Genomic DNA, 12,119 nt, shown 5'->3' with positions numbered 1-12,119 from the left:
CTAAAACTTGGCTGAACAAAAACAGAGCAAGGTTGATTTGAATGTGCTAAAAAATTTGACACAGGACTAAGACTAAATTAATAATAAATAAATAATAAATAAGACTAAAACTAATTGGTCATGTATATTTCTCAACATATTTCTCTTAGTTATTAAATATTAAATGCGTATTACATCTGGATGGAGGAAGCTGACTAAAATCTGCACAATTTTTACTAATTTCTGTAGTTGTCTGCAAAGCAAATTACCTAAAATAATGGCTAGCACATGACCTTATGTAGCCCCGCCCCTTTTCAGCACTGTGCTCATTGTGTTGTCTTTTGATTTGTATTTCCACAGCATGAAGGTAGATCTTACAGATAGATGTATGTATTTTGCTTTTTAAAATCTTCTCAGTCTACTGACATTTGTTATGACATCCACTTCAAACATTACAATGCTCATTTACATACAATTAGTAAGTCCACTTCACCAGCTAATTACTCTTCAACAGCGATGCCATAGAAATATACAGAGCTGCTGCAAAAACTGAAGATAAAACACAATTATTATTAGTTTTATTATTTTATTTTTCTATCATCAATATGTGTTGCATATTACCATATAAACTGGTATCATGAACATCCCGAATTTGGACTTGAAACGTAGCCCTACTTGGTGCAGATATTCTCAAAACCCCATTTCTGATTCAGCTAGCATCATTTTTATTTTATTTTAAGGTATAAAAAAAAAAAAGAAGTTTCTGTTGAAAACGTGTGCATGTACCAGTATTGCAATATTTATGATATAGAAAGTGTGGCAATTGCAAGACAAGCTTTTATGTAATTTCATCACGTTGCTAGTTCTCAACCAATAATTTGGGGTGTTTTTGGTGCATTTAGACCATTTGATCATGTTGTGCATGTGCGAGTGTGTGTATGTGTGTGCACAGGCGCACGTGTATTAATACCAAAATGAAGCCTTGCATGAAAGCTAATTCATCCTCACTCTCATTACCTCAGCATGGGGGCTCTTTCACAAGAAATGAATTTTAATTTTCCCGTGCCCAGCAAAGGTTGACAGACATACCAATCACATAGCATTCAAAATGATATTACCTCTCGCATTAGTTCTCATTTAATCTTCTGCCAGCTTAAAGCCACAGACTCACTGTGAAAAGAGAATTGATCAGATAAGCATGCCTTTCATTCCAAAGCCACTAATCATAAGTGCACACAGGGGGAAAAATGAAAAATAAAAATAACAGCTGTTAGGCAGACTTGTTTTTCAGTGGCTGTCTTTTGATCTGGGAGAAATATGTGCTAGAAATTTGATGGATCTGTCTTAGACCCCTGCTGTGACCCCATATACTGTACAGTTATATTAAAGGTCCTTACCAGTCTGGAGACAATACCACTGCTTTCTGTTTCCATAAATATTTGAAGTCAGTTCTAATCTTTAACATTTCCCAATAGGAGGAAAAATCACAAATGAGATTTTTATTTATTTTTTTCTCAATTGTTTGTGTTCGACATGGATAGGCCTGATTTTCTTCTCAAAATTTATGTAAATAGAGATTTTACCAACATTGCACACATTCAGATTACAGGGATAACAAATGGAGACTTGCTCCTCATTCTCAGGTTTTTCTCCCAAGAAACACACTCTAGAGATCTCATACGAGTCTTTATGAATTTAAAGATTTCTAGTCTAATTCTTCCAAAACCAAATGAGATAAAAATCTACACTATGCAATCCACATGAATTTTATACCCTATTATTTTTGATATTGAACAAAATCCTAAGACATTTTAGGAGGAAAAACCTTGAGGCAGAGTTGAAAGTTTTGGGAAAATTTTTCAAGACATACTTTGAAAGCTGGTTTGGACGTAGTCTGAAAGTTTTACAAAACCTTGAAGTTTGAAGGTTATGAAGCATTAAGCATTTATACAGCATCTTTGAGATTCAAGAGTTGAGGATTTGCTCTCCATGTAAAGCACTCTGAATTGCCATAGTGTATGAAATGTGCTATATAAATAAACTCGCCTTGCCTATTTGTGGTCCGTTTTCACAGCAGAGAAAGACTGTAAATGATAAAAGTATATGTCTGCTAAAAGTTAATTTTGTCAGCTTGTAGGTGAGCATAAGTTATTTTGAGTTTAGCTGGTTAGAAAAGATGTATATAACACGTCAGAACAGGCTGAATGACTTTGCTGGGTTAGGTGGATATGAGGTAGAAAGCTCTAGTGGGTTTCAATCAAGACATCGGTAAACTTCCAAGTGGGACACAATGAGATATTTGAAAATAATGAATTGAATATTGTTTTTAGCAGTTGGATTTTGGGGGTTGAAAAGTTGATAAAAACTGCACTAGGGCAAAGAAGACCTATGGGTTTTAAAAAAAACAAAACATTTTAAACTTCCTTTGGCGTGGACTTGTGCTTCGTAACTCTCCAGACCTTTTTCATGCTCAAAACCACAACATTACACACTAAAGAGAGTTATTCTCTATATCAGTGCACACTGTTTCTGAACTCCCTGAAATGCCTCAGTTGTAGTCTTGAGTTTTTTTCCAGGAATGTACACCTCACACTGCCCTTATTTAAATAATTCCCGCCTAAGGCATACGCAAAACAAGGGGGCGAGGCTTGGTTGAGTTGTGTTAGTAGTGTGTTGAAACTCACATGCTGAAACCGCATACTAGCATACATGGGCGTCGGAACCATTGTATATGGGTGGGACAAGACCCACCCACTTTTTAAGACCAATGATATTGGACCCACTTACTTTTACATTCAGCGCATAGCTGTTCGCTTTTCAGAGCGTCGTCAGTCAAATCCATTCCACTTGAGGAATGCCCTAATGAATTAAACTCCATTTCCACTGAAATAGCTACATTATATTACTCAACGAGCCGCAACTGAAGAAAAAAACGCCCGTTGTACTCTTCCAGTCAAATATTGCGTTGCAAACATCAATAACAGCTTTAAGTTGTCAATGCAAATTACCATGGTATCAGCAGGTTAATCCACGGATAGCTGTGCATGTGAGTTTAGTTTACTTGTTTAATTAAAAGGCATCAGAATACATGAAATGGTGTAAGTAACATTTTTCTGGGGGAGGACCCACCCACTTTTTTTTTGCTTCCGACGCCCAAGCTAGCATATACTCATACTATTACTGCCATAGAAAGATATGGTAAAAGTAGTAAGAGTAGTATGCTAGGGGAGCGCGGGGCACAACCTAACGCGGGGCTAGTTGTAACACGCTTGTTTTAAATACTTCCGCACATGCTTGAATGACGAAACTTTGTGTATTTACTAGTTGCCATATCAACACTATATAGAAAAAAAAATTCCGCCAAATTTTTTATTTTTTTTGGAAGATACCCATAGACATTTATTAAACCATAGCAAAAGTAAATTTCTTACTTAAGTTAATTTTTCATCTCTATTTTTTGTGTTTATTTAAAATAAGACAAATCTGATATTATTTGAATCTCCAATATGTTATTTAACAGTTGAGATAGTTCTTTAATGCTTCGCTAACTAGCAGAAGACACTAGCAGGGTTTAAACCCCAGTTGTGCAAGCGGGGGCATGTTGTAACACTGCGTTACAATCTTCCCCTATTAGAAATATGCTATTATATTCTATACTTTTATTAATTTTATTGAGAAAACGTGAGAAAAAGGTGAATAAAGACTGAGAGTCAATGTTCAGAAATTACTAATTATTTATTTGTTTTGAACTATATTGTATAGCTGTGTTTTCATGTGTTCGTAGTCAAAACTCAAAAATTTGTTTATATTTAATTATAAAAAATTGCCATTATTTTATATGAAAAAGTTTTTTAATTGTATTTTATTTAGAAAATATTTTAGTTTTTTTTTTTAGTTTTTTTTTATTAGATCGGATAACATTTTAAGCTGTCATATGTTATGTTACAATGTGCCCCACACATGTTACAATGTACCCCACCTATGGGGCATGTTGTCACATTTCACTTCCATTCTTTCGGGGTAGATCAAGAAAAAAGTATATACTGTATCACTAAAACAAAAACACATAATTGTACTAGACATGTGGGAAATTAATGTGGGAAAAAATAAATACTCTGAACCATAAGTAGATTTACACAAACTGAGAAAGTCAAAAAGCGTTACTTTGTGCCCCGCTCTCCCCTATGCAGTTCCGAATTGTGCAAGGGGCGTGACATTTCCAAAACACTCTCAAAGCAGTTGACCAATCACAACACACTGGTCCCACCGACCAGGGGTTTTACAGAGAACGGAATTAACAGACTGGGAACACTGTAAAAAAAAAAAAAAAGTTACTGGCTTAAATTTTTAAGTACAATACACTTGGATGTTTAAGTCATTTAAACTTAAATTATATTAAACTGACATTAAACTAAAAATGAGTTGAATAATATAACTTATAGAAAAGTAGAAAATTGCTTACCTTCGTTGATGAGTTAAAGCAATGTAAAAAACTATGTTGTCATAACTTATTGATTATATTGTTTTTACAGTGAAGAGAGGTGCTGCACCAATGTGCACCAATATGTGATATATGTCAAATATGTGACGTTTTTTGAACATTCAAGCAAGAAACCCTATTCTAGTTGACCCCAAAATCAAGACTTTGTAAAAGGGCATGATATGGCCCCTTTAGGAAGAAATGTTGATTTGGGGTTGATGATTTTGAAACATTAACCCAAGTTTTGTGGTTTACTTTGTCAATCCGACATAATAAAACATAACTGAGAAGTCTCATGAGCTCTGAAAGCGCAACCTCTGAGCGATACGGTTTTTACTCTGGGTTACTGAGAATCACAAAGCAGCTGCCGCAGAGAGATTCGCCCTGAGCTGTCGTTGAATCCCGTTGTGCAACATTTCTACAAATGCTTCTGCTGGCTTTAATGCCGAAGACTAAGGCAGACGCATTAGTCCAGATACGGGGGGTGTTATCGCTGTGTAATGAATTGAGATGGTTGTTCCTCTGGCTGCTGCATGGTTATTTGTTAGCTTTTTTTTGCTGGTGCCCAAAGCATACAATGTACAGTGGCTTGCTTGGCTGCTTTCTGGTCATTCATCAACGAGTGATTTCCATTATGTGGTGCAGTCAGCTGAAAAAGAAAAAAGCTTTTCTGGATGTGCGGTTCATTCATTCATTCATTCATTGCTGCTTCCTGCTCGACCCAAGCACAAGCGTTTATGAGATATGTCAGCACTTTAATTCCCTATTGAGAAATGTGAGTCTTTAAGTTGATTCAATAAGAACGGTGTTGGGGAAGCTACACTGGAACTGTTGCTACAAGCAGTCAAGCTATTCTGTTAAAAAACCATCTCAAAAAAAGTTGCTAACTGCATCGAAGCAGAATTTATTTGGCACAGAAATAATGAGGATGTCAGTTATATTGACAGGATTAAACTGCAACAGATAATCTGACAGTAAATACAACCTCTTTGTGGAAAAGAAGTACACTTTTTAGCATACTTTGAAAAAAAAGTACTTATTACAGAAATAATGTATTTTAAAAGAACAAGTACAAACTGAATGTAATATTTTCTGATACTTAATTGCATGTATGTATTATACTTTAAATTTATATTAAATGCAATTAGAGCTTATCTTTAAAAGGCCATTTTAAACCATTTAATTGGGTCTTAAGTACATCTTTATGTGTAGTTTCATAATTACTTGAAATTGTGTACAGCTGAATGTACTGAAAATAATTTATTCAGGCTCATTTGATTTCAGGCCAGTCTCCATTTACAGGCCACAACACAAAGGGCCCTTTAGGCAGTATTTAACTGATGTTGAAGCTTTGCCCTGTTGTAATAAAGGGCCAAATGGAGAGAATAGCTGATCTGGGATCTGCTTTAAGTGGTTTGGACTAAAAAAGTGAAACGTAAGCTGCTGACCCATCGTCCACCTGTACCAGCACAGCAGCGTCTGTTCTCACAGGGACAAGCATTTAGCCCGTACACAAACGTCTTTCTTTATTTTCTTGCCAATAGAAATAGTTCAAGAGATCAGAGATTGAGTTAATAGTGAAATTACAGCTAGCATTGAGATTTTTTTTCTGAATGCGGGGACTGGTTTGTTGTATTTTATGAAAAAAATGAGTTAATTGTTCATTCATTTGATGGAGTTTAACCCTCTATAGTACGCATTATGATATCAGTGAGAAAAAAAATATTTGTTATGTTTTTCCTGCTTAAAATTTGACACTATAGCAATATCAATAAACATTATCATAATTTTTTCATTTATTTATTAACTGTAAGATGTAGATCGCAATGTCACAGAACTTCAAGCTAACTGACGCTAATGCATCATTTCTATGCCTCACATTCAAGTCTTTATACAAACTTGTATCCAAAGCAACATGCAATTAAGATACACCTTTTTTTTTCAGTTAACATTCTCTGGGGATTAAACCCATGACCTTGCTAGTGCCATACAATTAGAGCTACAAGTGTATACAATGTGATGATTTGATCTATTTTTCAGTTGAACTGTGTTGAATAGGACTGGCACGCTGCTATGACAATATCTGTGCATTTACAAAGCTTTCTTAACTATTATACAGTTGGAGAAAACTTAGTTTCTGTGTGAAATGTAGTTCCTCAGTTAAGAAATAAGAAAGCAAAAAGCAAAACAAAAAAATAAATGTTTTTTCTTTTGTATTACATCAGCAGCCTGTCTCCAAAGATAACTCTTCTTGTATAAATCATGATTAAGGGACAGACTAGGATAAAGAACATGATGCTGTCTGTGTCTCATGTTAAAATGCTTATTTGAACTTTCTTCCCTTTCCAAAAGATCTTTGATTCTCAAAAAAGAAAAAAAAAAGGATTGAAACAATGGATTTCGTAAACCAGAATAAGCAAGCATTAAAAGTGTTGAAAAGTTGCTATCACATCGTGAAGAAAAGTCCATTGTCAATAAAGTAATGATGTCTGAAGCACAGCTCACACAAAAGTCACTTTCAGACCAAGCAACTTTCTGTTGCTCAACATGGTAAACCTACGTGATGAACTTGAACCCGTCGCGAAATCTTGCAAAATTTCAGGTTGCGTGGATTCCTAATGTAGGGAGCCTCACACATTATGTCGGAAAAAAATATGAATATCGTGGCCAAAAATTAACAATTAGTTCCCATGACTAACTAATACGTCAGCACGTTTTACTTATTCATTCCCTTGTTTTAAATAAATTGTACGCACAAAATAATAATTAGTTATATGTTACATGTTGTAATAATTTGTTCCCTTATTTTAGGTAAAGGGATAGTTCACACAAAAATTGTAATTCTGTCATTTACTCACACTCATGTCGTTCCAATCCAAACCCATAAGACTTTTGTTCATCTTCAAAACACAAATGAATATATTTTTTATGAAATCTGAGAGATCTTGACAGCTATGCAACTACCATTTTTCTGCTTCAAAAAAGTTCATAAAGATATTGTAAAATTAATCCATATGAATTGAGCGGTTTATTCCAAATTTTCTGATGAGACTCGATCGCTTTATATGATGAACAGATTAAATTTAGGCTTTTATTCACAGTGGTCAATAAAGTCAAATAATGGTATGCGAGAGAGTCAGTGGTAATATCATTGTGTTCCTGTCGGTCAGTGTTAGAGGAACTCTGCAACAACTCAGGCTTAGCCTGACAGTTAGCCCGAGTGACTGAGCTTGAGCTATGTTAGGCTACGTTCACACTGCAGGGCTAAATGCTCAATTCCGATTTTTTGAAAAAATTCGATTTTTTTGCAAGGCCGTTCACATTTCCAATTAAATGCGACCTTTTGTGATCTCCTGTGTGAACGTGAAATGACCCAGAAGTGACCCGCATGCGCAGAAGAGTACTCAACGGTCAACGACGTCACTTGTTGTTTGCGGAAGTAGGCAAGTAGCTAAACTTTAACTGTGATTCTTTCTCTCACACACACGAGCGCGCGCAGCGACCGTTACACAAGAGCCAGACAGCAGCCGCTGACCTATCTAATATCAGATTCAGCACAAATAAGTTAACATAACGTATATATAATGGCCGTGGGATTTTTTTTTTTTATTATTAACGGGCTCGTCGAGGTCGACACGTTCGGCAGATTTACCTCAGCTCGACAAATATGCAGTCCGTTTTCAAACCGACGACTACTTCAACGCAGAATTATGACGTTTTCCGCGTATCAATGACGTGCGGGTCGGATACATGCGACCTGGCCGTTCAGACTGAAGTCGCATTTCAAAAGATCGGATATGTATCGGATTTGGGACCACATACCCAAGTGGCCTGGGTCGCATTTGAAAAGATCGGATCTGTGTCGTTCAGACTGTCATGAAAAGATCAGATACAGGTCGCATAGGGGCAAAAAAATCGGAATTGGGTCGTTTCAGCCTGCAGTGTGAACGTAGCCTTAAATATGCTTTATGGAACCACTTAACTGTCAATGAGTCAGACTAACTGAAAAAAAGGCCTGGCTTATTTTGTAAACTTGTTTTATGGAACAGGCCTCTTAAAGGTGGGGTAAGCGATATTTGAAACGCAACCAGACACAATGACAAACTTGTAGCCAATCAGCATTAGGGGCCGTAAGAAGGTGGAGGAGAGAGAACGAGCAAGAGGGAGATTTGAAGACTGTAGAAAGAGAGATGGCTGAGAGACATTACAAAAGAGAAAAGCTCATAAAAATGATCACTGGAAAATGAAGGGTTATGAGCAGGATAGAGCTTTAGGACACACGTCAATATTAGAAAAGCTTTCCACTTGAGTAACGCTGGTTTTGAGCGTCATTGTTTGTCTGGAGCTGCTGTGCTGTTGGCAACTAACAACAATTTCTTGTTTGTATTTACTCTTGTGTACATAATATGTAAATTTTTTGTGCTTCCTTGTCGTTCGTTCATCATAATTTTTCGTGAAGCATTATTTTGTGGCGCTTTTGCTGCGATAAATAGACATCCACTCTTGCATTGTGTGTGTAACAGAGGCCAGCTAGTGAGAGTTGTGCAGACTGATGACTGCTAGAATGCTGTTTACTGTTAAGCGCCCTTTTTAGTGCACGAGCCTCGCATGCCAGCGATCGCGGTTCGAGACCGACTCGGAGCAGGGCAGTTGAGCAATGAAGAAAGGGGTGTTTTTGTTTAGGGCTGATTTCAAATATTGAGAAATAACATACTGCACCTTTTAGTGGAGTCGCAAGAATAGTGACTGTTTTTAAACACGCTTCCTTGAACACTCCCCCTCCTGCCATTGGTCACAAAAAAAAAAACCAGTAGCCCTTCCCTAAATTTGTGCATTGGTTGAGTCACTGTTGCTGTGTCAGGCTGGTTGGGATGCAATGTTTTGAAAGCCCCACGTATTTACACATTTTGGAAAATTACCCTATACACATGGCTCACTTATAGATGTCTGTGCATATATTTTTTGTATATTTTTATATTTTATATATTTATTTAGTAATTTAACACAAAAAAAAACCTGCACACTTGTTCTTTAAACTACTCCTCTGCTAGTAATGAAACGATTAATCGTGATTAATCGCATCCAAAATAAAAGTTTGTGTTCACATAATATATGTGTGTGTACTGTGCATAATTATTTTATATAAATACACACACATGCATGTATATATTTAAGAAAAACGTATTATTTATATATAAAATATTTATATTTATATACAGTATATTTAAGCAAATATTTTTTTAAATATATACATGCATGTGTGTGTATTTATATATACATATATTATGTAATCACAAACTTTAATTTTGGATGCGATTAATCGTGTTTAATCGTTTCACAGCCCTAAATGAAAGTAAATCTCCATAATCCCAGTCTCTTTTCTGACCTTCCTCTTAACTGGTTTCTTCTTTCTCTTAGTCTAATCACTTGATTTGTCAGCCAGCATCACTATTTAACATTCACACTCCATGTCAGTTTCAAGAACATCTCACACCTCATGTGCTGCTCATGTTGTTCTGGAATAATGAAGAAGGCAGTGGAAACCGCGGTCGGTACAACACGTCCGTAGCATGTGGGCCTTGAATGAGACAGATCCCAATGTCACCTTCAGGAGAACGCAGCAGTGCCTGGCGCTTTTGGGAAGCCCACACGGTGATCCCCTACTGCCACGAGACGAGTATTAGCTCGTGAATAATTTCATGCATGCTAACACGCTGATTTACGAGCCACTTCATAGTTCCTGGGATTTAGCTGTAAATAGAACTGGATATTCTGTCTAAAAATATTTTTTTAATATGTATTATTTTATTTTTTATTATGGTGTGTTTATATATATATATTTTCATATATTTACTAAATTATATAAAATATTTTTCGACAGAATATTCAGTTTTGGATCATGAATATATTCAACTTGCCAATTTGTAAGAAAATAAAAGCATGTACATTACAATCATTCATTTGTTTGGGATCAGTAAGATCTCTTTTTTGCTTATTTTTCTGAAAGATACTTTTATTCCCCAAAAAATCACATTAAATTCATCAAAATTGACCTTAAAGACATGTATAATGCTATCAAAAATCTATTTTAAACTCTTTTTACCAAATAATCCTGCAATTCCAAATGTACAGAAATATATTATGGAGCACAACTGTTTTGAACATTGATGATAATAATAATAAATGTCTCTTGAGCAGCAAATCAGCATATTAGAATGATTTCTGAAGGATCATGTGACTCTGAAGACTGGAGGAATGATGCTGAAAATTCAGCTTTGCCATTACAGGAATGAATTAAATTTTTAATTATATTAAAATAGAAAACATTTAATTTAGTATTGTAATAATATTTCATAACATTACTGTTTTTACTGTATTTTTATCAAGTAAATGTAAAAAGTTACACACTTTACCTTCGAGAGCACCTTGCGACATTGGTGAATTTTTCCCTGAGCTAAATGGGCTTAAAAACAAAGGAACACTGAGTTGAGATGCAACCGGAATGCAATTAGGCGACTTTTCAGCAAGACAAGGAAAACAAATGCGGAATAAGTCCGGGCAGAATCCACTGAAGCTGCGTGATTAAGCCTGGCTTGGATGTCCCCAATGCCCCTTACACACACTTACACACACACACACACACACACACACACACACACACACACACACACACACACACACACACACACACTCACACTATACTTTCCATCCCCCTTTCCCAGATGAGACACGAGACAGTTGCTAACTCAGATCGAAGGCCCACCATAGTTTGGATTATGTGTCAATTTGCCACCCAGCTGCAGTGGCAGTGTCTCCCTTGCCGAACATGACTAGCTCTAATTAGGCCATGCTACCAATTACTGCTGATCCCAAGTCAGAATGAACAGAAAGAGAGAGAGAGGCAAAGAATTACACCATTGTTTCGCTTTCTATACCCAAACGCTGTGCTAAATGTGTGCAATAATCCATCATTTTGAGCGTAATGGGTTTAACATGCTCTTATTTTATGTAGTATTCAATAGAACGTACAAGTCGATAGTTGGACCAATTTAGTTGTTCCTGAAAGGTTGTATAGTTATGGCAAAAGAGCATTGCTAAACCATTGTAGACATTAAATGCATTAGGGCAATCATTCATTATACTTTAATAAGTACTTACTAAGAAAAATAAGAATATGCAGCAAATAATGAAAAATCTGTCATTATTTACTTGCCTTCGTGTCGTTTGAAACCCACATGTTGTAATTTCCATGGAACACTAAATGGACTTTTGACGAATCTTCATGTAACTCTTTTCCATACAGAAACATTTTGTTACAGCTGTTACTTTCGTTTAGCATAGTTTAGCAACTTAACTGTATTTTTCAGTAGCATTGAGAGTAGCTGTTTGAATTAGCTTTTCCATAAAACTAAATGCTTTTACCAGCGATTAGTGGTGCAGCACGACAAATTGTTATTAACTCTCTCCCTGCAATTGATGGAATTTTCAGTCAATTATGAGACAACGCTTCCCCGCCATTGATGGAATTTTCAGACTTTCCGTGTTTTCACTGTTATGTGGTAGGGGGCGCTATTACACATCTCCTGAAAAAGTACAGAATCTCCGGATCAAAACACAGGCGAAGAAGCAGAAACAATAGATAAAAGCATTGCTTATGCAC

The 12,119-nt window shown here is 36.0% G+C and overlaps 1 protein-coding gene across 4 annotated transcripts in view; it reads left to right on the top strand.

Annotated features, from left to right (window-relative positions):
• cadm2b (cell adhesion molecule 2b) overlaps positions 1 to 12,119 on the top strand; it is a 237,318-nt gene that overhangs the window by 163,123 nt on the left and 62,076 nt on the right. The window lies entirely within an intron of this gene.

Source organism: Leuciscus leuciscus (assembly GCF_965113295.1).
Source record: "Leuciscus leuciscus genome assembly, chromosome: 9".
Taxonomy (NCBI): Eukaryota; Metazoa; Chordata; class Actinopteri; order Cypriniformes; family Leuciscidae; genus Leuciscus; species Leuciscus leuciscus.
Note: the sequence above shows the minus strand (reverse complement) of the source record. Positions and strands in the feature narration are given on the sequence as shown.